Here is a 17,567-nt window from a genome sequence, read left to right as displayed (position 1 = left end):
CTGGTGGAACTGGCTTGAGTCCCTTGGAGGGGAGTGTCAAGGCGCGCAGCCTCTGGAGAGCCTGAGGTAACTAACGCTGGCTGCTTCCCCAGCCTGAGATCAGAGGGAAGCTTGCTGGGTGTCGGCACCGACTGACTAAATGTGCAGTCACTGGGCCCCTGGAGTGACTGGAAGATTAGTCCTTCGCAGCCCGAGATAACCACACGTAGTCAACAGCAGAAAAACAAAACAAAAACGAAAATGGAACCAGACCTTGATGAAGACTCTTGACAACTTAAAAATGTTGATTTGGTGATCTAGTTTGTACATGTGTATGGCGCGCACACACACACAAATTGCCCTCTAAATCGTGGAAATCTTAAAGGATCATCTCTTGGAAATATTACGTAAAGTTAGAGAGCTCGTCTTGCACATACAGTGAAGTCATGTAAAGTATGCCCAAATAGGAACTCATAAATGTGGCTTACAAACAGATACATGTCAACAACAGAATTGGTATGACAGTACAGAAAAAGCTTGCTTACAAAACTCAATTTAAAATGAAGTCGAATTTTGAAGAGAGATGAGCAAATTAAAGTAGCGGTTAATGTTTTCAGTCATTTAAAAATAAAAGCATCCCCTGGGCGGGGATGGTGTACTCCACTAAGGAGGCCAAGGCGAGCACATCTCTTATGAGTTTGAGGTTAGCCTGATCTACAGAGCAAGTTCCAGGACAGCGAAGGCTACATAGACATACCCTGTCTCAAACAAACCAACGATAGAAGAATTCAAGGAATGGGGACTGAAGCTTTTGGGCCAGGCAGTGGTGGCACACACCTTTAATCCCAGCACTTGGGAGGCAGAGCCAGGTGGATCTCTGTGAGTTCGAGGCCAGCCTGGTCTACGAAGTGAGTTCCAGGACAGGCTCCAAAGCTACACAGAGAAACCCTGTCTTTGAAAAAAAAAAAAAAGAAGAAGCTTTTGGAAATACACCTTTGGTCCCAAGAATTCTGATTATTTTAGAACTTAGCTAAAGACATTCTTTAAAATCATGAACCAAGATACTAATGGTAGCATTGTTTATAATATCAAAGCACTGATGACCACTAAAATGTCCGACATTGAAGAGATTGAACAAACTAATCTCTTAGTGCCTGTTTCTTCATTAATAAGAAACAAATAATAAACTACCAAGGACTGAATAAATAATAAGAAGCAAATCCCCTGTAATAGTGCCTGGCATGTAGTAAGCACTCCAGTGCAATCAATAGTTATACTTCTCAAATAAGTCAGAGTACCTGTGATATGAAAATGATTTAGCCTTTGAAAGTAACACTATAGATCTGTATCTGCACAGATAGACATCTGAGTACATAAAGTTTTAAAAGATTGTAAAGACTGATGAGGATGTGGCTCAATGACGGAGTGCTTGTCTAGATCTCACTGACAAAGTCTTTCCTAACTCAGTACCTGACCAGTAATGCTACATAATAAATTTCTGTTAATTAATTGGTTGAGTGGTCACTTCTATCACAGCACTCAGTGGTGTGATATTGGTTCCAGATATTGATTACTACACAACACCATCTAAATGTAGCCTCTTAGAGTAAAAACAACAATTTCTTTTGCTTACAAATCAAAACTTTGGTCAGATTTCAGCAGGGACAGCTTTCCTCTCCTCCATATAGCATGGAGAAGTAGAAATGACTGGATGACTACAGTACATTTTCAATATTTAAAGAAGTTGCTCAATGTGTGTCTGGCAATAGATGGTGGAAGTTGGCTGAGTCATTGGGGCTGTCAGCCACACCAACTGTGCAGAACTTGCTATGTATCTGCCTAGCTCCTCCCAGCATATTGGATGGACATAAGTCAGAATATTTCAGGAGACAGGAAGAAGAAGCCACCAATTCCTTAAGATGTGGACCAGGAAATGGGGAGAGCATCACTTCAGTTATGCTCTATTGGAGTCACAATATGTACACTCAATGACAGAGAACAAAATTCACCTTTTGGTGAAATGACTTTCAGGGAATTGTGATGGGGGCATGTTTAAATGCTACCACAATATTGTGATGATGATCGGATCATGAGGATGCTAACTTCATCAATGGATAATGCTCATAGTGGAATGGGAAGTGAGGTCTGGTTGGAGAAAATATACCTTCAAAATCCATTCCTTAGCTCTGTTTCATGGCACAGTGAAATGGCAGCTCTGTGTGCTGCTTCTCACAGTCAGAAACAGTATAGCCAGTTAGCGATGGGCTGAGACCTCTGAGAGTGTGAACTAGACTAGAGCCAGCTAGCCATGGCTGAGACCTCTGAGAGTGTGACCAGAGTAGAGCCAGCTAGCCATGGCTGAGACCTCTGAGAGTGTGAACTAGACTAGAGCCAGCTAGCCATGACTGAGACCTCTGAGAGTGTGACCAGAGTAGAGCCAGCTAGCCATGGCTGAGACCTCTGTCAGTGTGAACCAGAGTAGAGCCAGCTAGCCATGGCTGAGACCTCTGTGAGTGTGAACCAGAGTAGAGCCAGCTAGCCATGGCTTAGACCTCTGAGAGTGTGAACCAGAGTAGAGCCAGCTAGCCATGGCTGAGACCTCTGTCAGTGTGAACCAGAGTAGAGCCAGCTAGCCATGGCTGAGACCTCTGTCAGTGTGAACCAGAGTAGAGCCAGCTAGCCATGGCTGAGACCTCTGAGAATGTGAACCAGAGTAGAGCCAGCTAGCCATGGCTGAGACCTCTGAGAATGTGAACCAGAGTAGAGCCAGCTAGCCATGGCTGAGACCTCTGTCAGTGTGAACCAGAGTAGAGCCAGCTAGCCATGGCTGAGACCTCTGTGAGTGTGAACCAGAGTAGAGCCAGCTAGCCATGGCTTAGACCTCTGAGAGTGTGAACCAGAGTAGAGCCAGCTAGCCATGGCTGAGACCTCTGAGAGTATGAACCAAAACAAATATTTCTTCCTTCTAAGTTGCTTCTGCCAGACATTTTGTCATGGTGATGAAAAAGTAACACGGTAAAGGTATGATTGATTTCAAGCATGAGCCAATGGCAGTACAAAACTGATCTCAAAGGAGGCAGGAAATGTGCATTGAGTCACATAACAGCCAATAGCATTTGGCCCAGAACTGGTTTCTGAACTGTAGCAGAGAACCCAAAAATAACCCCAAATGGTCATAATGTACAGAAGAGGGTGGAAAAATGAGAATTGGGGGAGGCCAAGAGACTAGCACCCAGTCTGGAGGTTTCAGTGCATGCTCATTCATTCACCCCCCCCCCTTTTTGAGGTAGCGTATCTTGGCAAGAGCAGGTAGCAAAACAGAATCACACATTTCATGGTAGGAAAGCAAAAGACGGCCCGTATCTGGAGTTGCACTATCTCCTCTCCAGGGCCGCAGTGACCTGAAGATCTCCTGGTAGGGCCCACTTCTTAACATTTCCACCACCTCCCAAAAATGATAAGATGAGGACCAAGACTTTAACACATTGACACTTGGGGGTAGGGGGGACACATGGCCCAAACTGTATTGCCCGAAAGATGCAATGATGGAGCTCAATCCTAGTTAGTCTTATTAATAAAAACCCAGAGTCAGATATTAGGGTGAAAGGTGAAAGATCAGAGAAGCAGAGCAGCCAGCCACCAGAGACTTCTTACCTCCACGAAATCTCAGACCGAATGGGGGGGGGGGGGCTTCTGTCTCTATGAATCCTCAGACTGAATGGGACTGAGATCCTGTCTCCACCCACCTTATAATACTGTCTCCACCTTCCAATTGTGCTGAGATTAAAGGTGTGAGCCTCCCAAGTGCTGGGATCAAAGGTGTGAGCCACCACCACCCGCCTCTGTTTCTGTTTTAGACTGGTTCAATCTTGTGTAGCCTTGAACTCCTGATCTTCCTGCTTCCTTCTCCCAAGTGCTGGGATTAAAGGTGTGTGTCGGTGTGCCACCACTGCCTGGCCTCTATGGTTAACTAGTGGCTAATTCCACCCTCTGATATCCAAGCAAGCTTCATTTGTCAAAACACAAACAAAATATCACACAACACAATATTTTTAAATGGACACCTCTATAGTGGCCAGGCTTGAATAAAGAAAACAATTACTGAACATGTGAAGAAAAATATGGTTCATAAACTATGTCACAAAAGAATAGGAACAGAACAGTCTACAGAAACAGACCCTGAAATGAAAGGATGTTTCAGCTACTATAGTAATGTCTTAAGAGCTGTGATAACTATGATCCATGTATTCCAGATTTTACAGAAAAGTGAGTATAATAAAGAGAAAAGAGGGATAGAAATGGTATCATAAAATAGCAAATGGAAATTGTAGAAATGGAAAAGAGTATATAAGAGAAATTTAAATTAGATGTAGTTAACAGAAAAAAATACAAAAACACAAATCAAAGCAGACTGAAAAAATCAGAACCTTAATTATCTGTAGAAAAATAAAAAACAGTATACCATGTGTGAAGTTCCATAGAAAATTAAAAAAATATATAAGCCAAGCATGGTGTCTCATATCTATAATCCCAGCACTGGGAGGCTGAGGCCAAAGAATTACTTTGAGTTTGAGGACATCTTGGGTTACAGAGTAAGATCCAGTCCTAAAAGTAAGCCAGGTATGATGGCAGACACCTTTAATCCCAAGACTTGGGAGGCAGAGTTAAGTGGATCTCTGAGTTTAAAGCCAGCCTGGTCTACAGAGCAAGTGGCCAGGGCAACACAGAGAAACCTTGTACTGAAAAACAAAAACAAACAAACAAGAAAAAAAGTCGGGCATGATGGAGCATGCCCTTTAATTCCTGCACTCAGGAAGCAGAGACCAGCCTCGTCTACAAACTGAGATCCAGGACAGCCAGGGCTGTTACACAGAGAAACCTCGTTTCAAGGTGGGAAAATTGGGGCTAGAGAGATGGCTGCTCTTCCAGAGGATCCAGGTTCAATTCCAAGCACCTACATGGCAGCTCACAACTGTCTGTAACTCCAGTTCCAGGGGATCTGGTGTCCTCATACAGACCTTAAATATAAGAATATACTATGAGCCAGGCAGTGGTGGCGCACACCTTTAATCCCAGCACACAGGAGGCAGAGCCAGGCGGATCTCTGTGAGTTCGAGGCCAGCCTGGTCTACAGAGCAAGATCCAGGACAGGCACCAAAACTACACAGAGAAACCTTGTCTCGAAAAACAAACAAACAAAAAAGAATATACTATGACATGGGATGGAGAGATGGCTAGGTTGGTAAAGTGCAGAACCTGAATCCATTCCCCAAAACCTACACGAAGAGCAAGTATAGCAGTGTGTGCTTGTAATCCCATGAGGAGCACTTGAGGAGCACTGGAGTTTTGCTTTGATCATGATGATGTTTTCAGGGCTTGACATGGTGATGCAGAACTTTAATCCAAGCACTTAGGAGGCAGAGCCTGATCTCTGTGAGTCCAGGGCAAGCCTAGTCTACATTGCTTAAGGCCCATCAAAGCTACATAGTTGAGACCCTGTCTCCAAGCAAGAGAACCTGACTGTAGGTCCCCAGAATCCACATTAAAAGCTGGTATGGGAAAACGTATCTACAACGTCAGCTCAGAGGAGGCAGAGATAGGCAGTTCCTGGAGGTTCACTGGCCAGCCAGGCTAGCCAAAACTCTGATGCAAGAGACCCTGCATCAAAAAATAAGGGGGAGCCGGGCGGTGGTGGCGCATGCCGGGCGGTGGTGGCGCACGCCTTTAATCCCAGCACTCGGGAGGCAGAGCCAGGCGGATCTCTGTGAGTTCGAGGCCAGCCTGGACTACCAAGTGAGTTCCAGGAAAGGCGCAAAGCTACACAGAGAAACCCTGTCTCGAAAAACCAAAAAAAAAAAAAAAAAAAAAAATAAGGGGGAATAAGAACAGGGAAGACAACTGACATCAATATCAGGCCTCCACATGTACTTGCACACACATCACACACACACACACACACACACACACACACACACACACATTAATGCATGGGCTGATATGAACAAAGTACAATGTCATATGTATAAAGTGTCACAAACTAACTTTTGTACTCCAACTAAAAATTTTTTAAATGAAAATATTGATGTCTTCAGCAATAGGGACTTATCATATATATGTATGGGGCGGCACACGCCTTTAATCCCAGCACTTGAAGGCAGAGGCATGGGGATATCTGAGTTTGAGGCCAGCCTGGTCTACAGAGTGAGTTCCTGGAGAGCCAGGGATACACAGAGAAACCCTGTCTCAAAAAATCAAGAAATACAAATAGATATTCATATATGTACTTGTGTAATTTTAGGTAAGTATAAGGTAATATGATCCGCTTTTACAAACACAGTTAATGTTTATCTTCCCTATCTCATCTTCTGAATTGCCCCCCCACCTAATTGAAGCCCCCCACTGTTTTCCCATTTCCTCCTTTATATCATACATCTGCATCCTGCTAATCCCCTCTTTTTTTCAACATAATATTTGTATTGATTATTTGGGGATTTCACACAATGCACCTCAATAACACTTGCTTCCCAGTCCTGCCAGGTCCCCTTCTCCACCATTGTGCCCTCACCCCCCAAAAAGAAGAAGAAATAAAGAAAAGATAAAAATACACCAAGTCTGATCTGTGTTGCCCAAATACGCACTGGAGAGTGGTCAAACTCACAGTGGGCAACCCCTTAATGGAAACTGAGTCCTTCCCCACCTCCAACCCTACATCAGTCCCCCCACCAGAAGTCGTCAACTGTGGAGAGATACACTTCAGTATCCCTGTCACAATTTTTAAGTGCTCTCTTCAATGGCTTCCTGTCTAGATTGTTCCTCCCTCCCTCCCTCCCTCTCTCTCTCTCTTTCTTTTTTTGTGGTGTGTGTGTGTGTGTGTGTGTGTGTGTGTGTGTGTGTGTGTGTGTGTAGGGAGGTCTGTCACAGAAGCCCTCAGTGCCACTCAATCTCAACTGTGAGTCTGCAGTCATCAATACCCGCTGCAAGAGAAGCTTCTTCGCCCTCTACAGTCAGTGGCAGCATGGCTCTTGGACATCCATATGGTTTCTGGCAACAGCCCAGACCATGGACACCCACATGCCAGCAGCATAGACCACAGACAACAACATGGCCCTTGACCACAGTGTAGGTCCCCCTCTCTAAAGCTCCTTTCTCCACACTGTGGCTCTTTTTTATTTTCCTGGTTTCTATGGTTACTTTAGGTTACATACTCACATCTGAAGATTTAGGGCTAAGGAACCACAGATGAACAGAATGCACGTGCGTGCGTGCGTGCGTGCGTGTGTTTCAGGGTCTATGCTACTTCATTCATAGTAAAATAAGGTAAAACAAAAACTAACACATTGGAATAGTACACAACAGAAGGAAAAGAGCTCAAGAAAAGACACAAGGAAAGTAGATGCAGAGACCTACTCATTCACACATTCAGGAATCCCATAAAAACACAAAACTGGAAACTATAATATATACACAAAGGGCCTGTAGGAGAGAGGGAGGGAGAGATGATGATAGATGATAGGTGGATAGATAGATAGATAGATAGATAGATAGATAGATAGATAGATAGATGATAGATAGATAGAGAAAGAAAGAAATGAGATATAAATAAAATAAAAAAGAGAGAATTAAAGGTGGTGCAGAACTTGTGGGAGTGGCCAACCAATGACTGGTCCAACTTGAGACCCATGCCACTAGATGGAGTCTACATCTGACACTGCCTTGAGGGCCAAGAACCAGACTGGGTAGCCCAGAGACCCAGGATAGAACCAAACATGTCTGGGATGTGGGGGGTGTGGGGAGGTCAATGAAATGATTCCTAATGATACCCTGCTATACTTTAGACTGGAGCCTGGCGTAGTCATTAGAGGCCTCATCCAGCTTCTGATGGGAGCAGATACAGAAACCCATAGCCAAACATCAGGTAGAGCTCCGAGAATCCTATAGAGAAGGGGAGGAAGGATTGTAGGAGTCGGAGGGGTCAAAGACACTACAAGAAAACTCACAGAATCAACTAAGCAGGGCTTAGAGGGGCTTACAGAGACTGAACCAACAATCAGGAAGCCTGCATGGGTCTGACCTAGGCCCTCTGCATATATGTTACCATTGTGTAGCTTGGGGTTTTTGTACAGTGGGAGCGGGGGCTGTCTCTGACACTTTTGCCTGCTGTTGGTACCCTCTTCCTCCTACTTGGTTGTCTTGAAGTCTTTATATAAGGGGAAATACCTAGTCTTATTGCAATATGGTGTGCCACATTTGATTGATAGCCCTGGGAGGCCTGCCCTTTTCTTTTTTTCTTTTTGTTTTTAAGTATAACAACAGGTTTATTTGAGCAAAGCAATTCCTGAGTGAGTTCTGCAGTCCTAGAGATAGAGGCTGGAGAAGCTGCCTGCCTGAACTAAAGCAGGGAGATTATATAGATGGTAGGTGAGGGGTGAGGATGTGTCCGTCACAAGCTGGGTTTGTGCCCAAGTATGGTCAAAAGCTGAGCACTTTAGGTGGGGACTCGGATGGCTGGCTACTTCAGGGGAGGGGGCTGCTGTAGCCACCAAGAATGTGGAACTGGGCTTTTTGGTGCCTTTTCTTTGTTTGGAGACTTTCTGAGTGGGCGGGGTTTGGAGAGGGAGAGACAGAAATGAGGCTTTCCAGATCATGTAGGGGTGGATTGGAGGTTCCAAATGAACAAAGACAAGAAAGTTTGCCAACTCTTCTGGGTTCATGGGAACTGAAGCCTCAGCAGAGAGCATCGAGATGACCATGATGTACTATGGCTTGCCATTTGTCAAGGGAGCTTATTTTCCTTTTAACAATTACTTCACCACACTGGACAGTCTTTCTGGGCACACTGTATATGAAGCAATCACATCCTGGATGGAAAACATGCCAGAAGGAAAATGGGCCAATTGGATGGTAAGCCCTCATGCACAGCACACAGCAATCCGTTGTACTTGCTGGACAGTCGGTCACCTCTAAAATGAGGTGCATCTTTGTCCCTCGGTGACTTTACTCCTGGTGTGACTCTGTCCTTTTTCATCCCCACCTAGCTTCTTCCTGCCTAGCTATTGGCCATTTAGCTCTTTATTAAACCAATGAAAGCAACACATCTTCACAGTGTACAAAAAGACTGTTCCACAACATCCCATTTCATCTTAAAGGTGAGGACCCAGCTAGCCATGGTGGCACACGCCTTTAATCCCTGCACTCTGGTGGCTGATGTGAGTAGATCTCTATGAATTCAAGGCCAGCCTGATCTACACAGAGACTTCTGTGGCCTGCCCTTAACAGAAGGGAAATGGAGGAAGAGTGGATCTTGGGGAAGGGAGGAGAGGGACTTGGAGGAGAAGAGGGAAGGGAGACTGTTGTTAGGATGTAATGTATGAAAGAAGAACAAAAATAAAATAAAATAAAATAAAATAAAATAAAGTCCTGGCACGACATTTTGAGACAAGGAACCTCCAAAGATGCAGTTGAGTTCATTTTCTTCTGCAGGGTTCCCTGGGGCCTGAAGAGAGGAATTTGATGGAGACATCTCATTTAGGGCTGACTATTCCAAGGTCTCTCATTCACTCTTTGCATAATATCTGGCTGTGGGTCTTTGTATTCATTCCCATATGCTGCAGGAGCAAGCTTCTCTGATGATAGTTCAACAAGGTACTGATCTGTTTTCCTGGATGAAGTCAATCTATAATCTTCTTGATTAAAGTTGAGTAAATTCAATTTTGCAGCCAGGTGACTTAAATGTTTTTGCCTATAGGTATTTTTAACAATGAAATTCCAAGCTGCACATGGTAGGCATGCGTATAATCCCAATACTCCTACAATCCCAGTATGTGGGGGCTGAGGCTACAAAGAGAAGCTTCTTCTGTGTTAGGATTCCATACGACTCCTCAAATGGCCCGTAATTTTATCTGTCTCTCCTTATATTCCTTCCCTTGTCCCCCTTTCTCCTCCCCTCCCCACTTGATCCTCCCATTCCAGTCCCCTCAACCCCATCCATTCATAACAATCTTTTCTATTTCTCTTTTCTAGGGATCTATCTGTTCCCCTCTCCCCAGCCCCTTACTTTATACCTAATTTCTGTGGTTCTACAGATTGTAGCTTGGTTATCATAGACTTACCAGCTAATATCTACATATGAGCAAATAAATACCATATTTGTCTTTCTGGGTTATCTCACTCAGGATGATTTTTTTTCTAGTTCCATTTACCTTAGAATTTCATTATTTCATTTGTTGGTTATGTAATATTCTATTGTGTAAATATACTACATTTTCTTTATCCATTCATCATTACTTGTTTTTATTTAGAGCCGAATAGTATTCCATTGTGTATACATACCACATTTTCATTATCCAATCAGTTGGAAGACATTTATGTTATTTCCATTTCCTAGATATTGTAAATAGAGTGGCAAAGAACACATTGGAGTAAGTATCTGTGGAGTCAGATGTCCAGTCCTTTTGGCATATGCCAAGGAGTGGTCTAGACAGGTCATACGGTAGATTTATTTTTAGCCTTTTGAGAATTCTCCACACCGGTTTTCAGAGCAGCTGCACCATTTTGCAATCCTACAACACTGAATAAACATTTCCCTTTCCCCACATTCTCACCAGCACCTGTTGTCAGTTGTTTTCTTGATCTTAGCCATCACAACTGGAGTAAAATGGGATCTTCAAATTGCACTTTGTACACAGGACTAAAGGAATACTAGCTTTCATAGGTGCTATGCAAGCTGCCAAGGGAAGAAAGCAATCAACAGTTCTACCACACTGTGGCACTTATGAACTACAAGATATCCATAAAGGTGCAATAGTGACACTCATAGCTTGGTGGTAATGAACAGCTGTTTAATTGGACTCATGGCTCACTCAACAGGAGGAATATTACACTTAGTATTGTAAACCTAGTGTGGTAGTTTGAATGTAATTGGCCCCCATAAGCTCATAGGGAGTGGCACTATTAGGAGATGTGGCTTTGTTGGAGTAGGTATTGCCTGTTGGAGGAAGTGTGTCACTGTGGAGTCAGTATTTGAGGTCTTCTATATGCTCAAGGTACCTCCCAGTGTCTCAGACCACTTCCTGTTGCTTGTGAGTCAAGATGTAAGAACTCTTAGCTCCTTCTCTAGCACCGTGTCTGCCTGCATGCTGCCTTGCTTCCTGCCATGATGATAATGGACTAAACCTCTGAACGGTAAGCAAGCCGCCATAATTAAATGCTTTCCTTTACAAGTTGGTCATGGTGTCTCTTCACATCAATAGAAACCCTAAGATAGAAGTTGGTACCAGGGACTAGAGTATTACAGTGAAAGGCCAGACCATGGTTTTCTTTGGAGGAATTTGCACCTTGGGAGTTTGGGTTAGGAAAGCAGTGGAATGCCTTAAGTGCTGCTTAATGGGCCATACAAGTAGGAGCATGGAAGATAGTGGTGCTAAGAGTGATTTGAACTGTGGGGGAACTCAAGAGGTTTCAGAGGAGAAGAATTTTAGTGTATTGCCTAGAAATCATTCTTACAATATTTGGTGAAGAATGGGGTTGCTTTTTGCCCTTGTCCAAAAAGCTTTCCTGAGGCTAAAGTGAAGAGCTTCGAATTAATTCCTTTGGCAGAGGAAATCTCAAAACAGCCTAGTATAGACTCTGTTGTGTGGTTACAAGTGTTAACTCTAATGAAGACATATAATGAAAAGGAGCAAGTTGAACACGGGAAAACATTTGAGGAGAAAAGGAGCACCAGAAAGTGGAATGGAGCTAAATTCTGTGTTCAAAAATATAAACAGTTTAAGAAATGGAATAAATGGAGTGATGACCTCAGGGCAAAATTCCACCCAGCTAAATTTCCAATTTGTGAAAAGGAATTAAAGAAAATCTTAGAACTGGGTGTGGTGGTGCATGTCTTTAATCCCAGAGGCTGGTGGATCTCTGAGCTTGAGGCCAGCCTGTTCTACAGAGCGAGTTCCAGGACAGCCAAGCTTCACTGCCAAGCTTAGGCAGTGAAGGAAACCATGGAAAACAGAAAGCTGGTGAAGAATTAATTGAACAAGGGGGCACCACTAAGCAGCTTAATTTGGTAGCTTTGGCCACGTGGTTCTGGCTTTAGAGTCAAGGATAGAAGAAAGGAATTATGGAATATGTCTCTGTGACTAAGGAAAGCCACTGAGGCCAGGCATGTGTCAGGGGTGTCCCTGAATGAAGGCCTAGGGAGGCCATTGCATGAAGCTGTGAAGTGGAAGCTTGGATTGCCTTGGAGACCACAAGATGTTTGAGAAGTCAGAGCCATAGGATACCTACTGAGGAAAGCTGCTATTAGGAAGTGGAACCAGTCCAAGGAAAAGAAATATGTTTCAGTCAACAATGATGAAAGTAGTTGGAGATCTGAAGAGTGTTTTGGTATTAGAAATGGACATGCGGGGCTGGAGAGATGGCTCAGTGGTTAAGAGTACTGACTGCTCTTCCAGAGGTCCTGAGTTCAATTCCCAGCAACCACATGGTGGCTCACAACCATCTGTAATGAGATCTGGCACCCTCTACTGTATACATAATAAATAAATAAATCTTTTTTTAAAAAAAATAGAAATGGGGATGCAGAGTTTTGGAATTTGCCCAGCTGGTTTTTGGTCTTGCTTTGGTCCAGTATGTCCTCATTGTGCTCCCTGAATTTTGGAATAATAATGTATATCTTGTGTCATTATATGTTGGAAGTATGTGATCTGCTTTTTGATTTTTTATTTTAATGAGGATAACAGTTAAGAGATCTCATGAATCTCAGAAGAGACTTTGAACTTTTAAAATATTGTTGAGACTGTGATAGACTATGGAGACTTTTGAAGTTGGACTAAATGCATTTTGCATTATGATATTGTTACAAGCTTATAGAGGTCATGGAGAGGAATGTGGTAGTTTGAATGTAATTGGTCCCCATAAGCTCATAGAAAGTGGCATTATTAGAAGGTATGGCTTTGTTGGAGGAAGTGTGTCACTGTGGAGATGGGCTTCGAGGTCTCATTTATACTCAAGATACCACCCAGTGTCTCAGTTCACTTCCTGTTGCCTGTCTGTCAAGATTTAGAACTCTCAGCTACCTCTCCAGTACCATGCCTGCCTGCACACCACCATGTCCTGCCATGATGATAATGGACTAAACCTCTGAACTGTAAGCTACTCAATTAAATGTTTTCCTTTCTAAGAGTTGCTGTGGTCATGGTGGTGGTCATAGCAATAGAAACCCTAACTAAGACACCTAGCCAACTACCCATGGCTAGTGAGGTGATGGGTCTTAGAGAACCTCCTACTACCACTTTCCTAAATTACCTAAATTCCTAACTGCATTCCTAACACTCATCTTTATACCCAGAAATAAGTGTCACTCTCACCCAGCATCCAAGAAGCTTCTTCCTTGCAGCAGATGGAGTCCACACAAAAAGCCACAACTGGTCAAAATACAGAGAACAACTGACTGGGCTTCTCAGGCTCAATTGATACATCTACAACACAACTCTTATACTCAAGACCTAGGGGTCATGATGAAGGAGGGAGCAGAAAGATTATAAGAGCCAGAAAATCAGGAAATCTTCTGCAAGATTGTGTGTTGTGGAATACTAGTTTAAGCTGTGTTACATTGGTTTATGCTGTGAAATATTTGTTTAATGATGTAAAGATATGTTGTATTCTTTTATGCTGCATTTGTTTAACTCTGTGAAGCTGTGTTACTCTGCCTGTTTAAAACACCTGATTGGTCTAATAAAGAGCTGAACATCCAATAGCTAGGCAGGAGAGAGAAATATGTGGGGCTGCCAGGCAGAGAAAATAAATAGAAGAAGAGGGAGGAGAAAGAAAGGAGGAGAGGAGGATTCCAGGGGCCAGCCATCCAGTCACACAACCAGCTAGGGAGTAAGAAGGAAAGAAAGGTATATAGAATAGAGAAAGGTAAAAATCCAGAGGCATTCGGGAGGCAGAGGCAGGCGGATCTCTGTGAGTTCGAGGACAGCCTGGTCTACGGCGCGAGATCCAGGAAAGGCGCAAAGCTACACAGAGAAACCCTGTCTCGAAAAACCAAAAAAAAAAAAAAAAGAAAAGAAAAGCTGGCTAGAAATAAGTCAAGCTAAGGCTGGGCATTCCTAAGTAAGAATAAGTCTCAGTATATTCATTTGGGAGCTGGGTGGTGGGCCCCCAAAGAGCAAAGAGTTAAAAAAAAACCCTACAATTGTGTCTTCTAACTATGACAGGAAAGCTACACCCATAGAATCTCAACAATGACAATACCAGTGGAAATGCCAAAATGAACACAGTGAAATTTCATGGGACACCACCCATAGATGAAGAACTACAGGGAATTAGCATCTGGGGAGAGAGGGAGAATTATTGAGGGAGATGATCCCCCAATTGGTTATCCAATACCAGTAGTCAACACTAAAACGTATGCATGCAAGCAACACAAAACCAACTCTGTAGGTTGTCTTTTTATATTTATTTTGATATATATGTAACAATAATAAAAGAGGCCACGAATTTGGGAGGAAGCGGGGGTGGGGGCATGGCAGGGATAGAAGGAAGGTGAGAAAATGGAGAAATGATATAATTATATTTTAATTAAGAATAAAGTAAGTTTGAAAAAAGCTGTAAGTTGGATGGGTTCATGGATTGATCTGGAAGGCTGATATGATCAAGACACGTTATATGAAATCCTTGAAGAATTAACAAAAATATTATTAAAAGATAAGAAAGGAAAAGATTGAAATAATCTACTCCTTTTGCCAGCATTCACCCGTGAAACATTTTGTACACTCAGCATATTGTGTTTTAACTCTGCTGTGTGGCTTGCTGTATCAAAACAAATGTTAATAATTACAGGAGGAAAAAAAAAGTTTAAAACAAGGTTAAAATGCTTGAAATTTCAGCATTCTCCCATCCCTAGATTGCTTTCCCTTTCCTAAGAGATACTTTTGAATAGCTGTTGCTTCTGACATGTTCTTTTCAGGGGGCATGGGGAAGGTTGAACTACGGTTTATAATGCCAAAGTTTGTAAATAACCTCTTCATAACCAAGGATAGTTTTTATAACACACACAAGCATCCCCAGTTTATAGCAGTTCACCTTGGGACTTTCCCTCTTTCCCATAACAGCGATCACACCTAACACCTAATAACTGCCATGGGCTGTTTAGTGGATGACCAGCATCGACCAGCTAGTCTGGGTTTAGGCGATTCCTCTGCTTCGGTCTGCAGCTGATACATCATGAAGGATCTTTGGAAGGAAGACCTCACCAAGGAATCTGTTTCTCCAAAGCAATTTGCCATGCTAAGATTTTTTTTTTAAATTAAGTTCAGTTTTGAAGGGAATTCAGTGTTTAACACTGAAACATTCACATGCTTGCTGTAGGGAGATTTACAAGAAGAAAAGCATATACATTCTAAAGTTCCCTGGACTTTATCTCTGCTTATTTGAACACCAAACCTAAAGGAAAACTTAAAATACTCCTCCTGAGGTTATATTCAGTCATGCATAAATGACTGTTTATCATAGCATGTGAATATTTTCATGATCAATTTTGTTATGCATGAAATAATTTTTAAATCAAAGTTCTTATAACAACGTATCTATAGAGCAGAAGGTTTTTACTGAGAAAGTCTTGGTTTCCAGCTCTCAGGATATCAATCTCTCAAACTGATTCCATTCTGAAGGAGATTTTAGATTCTGTCTAGGACTTAAGGGGGCTTCTTATCATCCATAAGAGATAAAGAGATTATTAAATCAATTCGCTGGTAGGAGAGGTGTTATGCAACTAACACATCTTATTACTCCAAGATAGAGAATATACCCTGTTCATTTATACGACTATTTTTCCTTATCCCCTCTAAAATTCTGCTTTGTAAAGATATACTCTCATTTTTTTCACTCATCGGTATAATCTATTTACAACTATACATAACAAATTATTCATTTTCAAAGGGATAATTTAATAAATCTGCTGTTATTTATTCCTAAGCATTTAATATTTTTTCCAAACTTACATTTTGAATTTTGTAAGAAACATCACTATTGTGAAAATTAAATACAAACCTGTGTCAGCTTCTGTATTTTGCACTGATCTCAGCCAAAGGGCTAAGAAGCGACTCAAATTCAATGTTTTAAAGGGCTATTTAGAAGGGAGACTATTAACCACAAAAATAAAACCCACCTCTGCCATAATATTGGGTTTCATGTCATCACTAATATGTAAACGCACAGTTAAAATAATATGCCAGGTATTTTAAGATCAACTCCAGGTAGTAATTCATACGTAAATGAACCCATTCTTCATTTAGTGTGAAAACTAATCAGAATAAACAGGGTCCCTGTTTAGTCTTGGTCTGTCCTCTCCAAAGACATCATTAGCTTCAAGCAATGCTGTCACTGTAGTTTTTCCCTTTCTAGTTTCCTAAAAAATAATCATACATTACATATTTTGTTTGGCTGCTTTAGCTCAGCATAAAGTTTCATTTATGTGGAATGGACCGCTGTTTATCTCTTTATACGGCTGAGTAATATCCTGTTCAACAAATACACTACCATTTGTCTATCCATTCATGTGTTAGTAGACACGTGGGTTATTTTTAGTTTGGGGCTACTGTGACTAAAGCTGTTATGAATATCTGTGTCTAATTCTTTGTGTGGACACATGGTTTTATTTGTCTCGGTTAAACACAAAGGAGGAAATTGCTGGGCCATAGGACAACTAAAGGTGTTGATCTTTTAAATAAGTTGATAAATTGTTTTCCAAAGCAGTGCTCCCTTCACTCTTGTGGAGAAGGCCAATTGCCAGCTGCTGCACACCCTAGCCAGCACTTTGAAACGTTAGCCTCTTCAACGGTGCTGTTGTTCTGTCTGTGGGTTTAATTTCCCAAATAACTAACGAGGCAAAGCCTCTCTGCGTGTACCACTGGCTGTTTCTACATTCCCCTTGTGGTCTACATTCTTTTATTTGCTAAAAAATTCAGACTCTTATTGAATTACAAAATGCTTTATTTTACTTGTGTGTGTGTGTGTGTGTGTGTGTGTGTGTGTGTGTGTGTGTGTGTGTGGTGTATGTGTATCCGAGGAGACCAGAAAAGGAGCTGGAGTTACAGGGCTATAAACCACCTGACCCGGATGCTAGGAACCAAACTCAGGTCTTTTGAGAGAGCAGCAAACACTTTGAACTACTGAGCCATCTTTTGGATATAGCTCCCTTGCTAGATGAATGTATTGTGAATTTTTTTTCACTTTAAAGTTATTTTTGGAATATATTTTTACATTTTTTTTTTTTTTTTTTTTTTTTTTTTTTTTGGTTTTTCGAGACAGGGTTTCTCTGTGTAGCTTTGCGCCTTTCCTGGAACTCGCTTTGGAGACCAGGCTGGCCTCGAACTCACAAAGATCCACCTGCCTCTGCCTCCCGAGTGCTGGGATTAAATATTTTTACATTTTTATGTTCAATTGTTTTCTTTTTAGAGTCTTTTTCTCTCTGTCTCTCTGTCTCCTCTCTCCTGCTTTCTTAGCTGCATGCTATAAAGGGAAAGGGAAAGAGGGCTATTAGAAGCATGGTTCTTGAGAGCACGAGAGAAGAATGGAGAGTTCCGTGTGGAGAG

This window comes from Peromyscus californicus, unplaced genomic scaffold (genome assembly GCF_007827085.1).
Source record: "Peromyscus californicus insignis strain IS unplaced genomic scaffold, ASM782708v3 Scaffold_8__1_contigs__length_139910024, whole genome shotgun sequence".
Classification (NCBI taxonomy): Eukaryota; Metazoa; Chordata; class Mammalia; order Rodentia; family Cricetidae; genus Peromyscus; species Peromyscus californicus.
Note: the sequence above shows the minus strand (reverse complement) of the source record.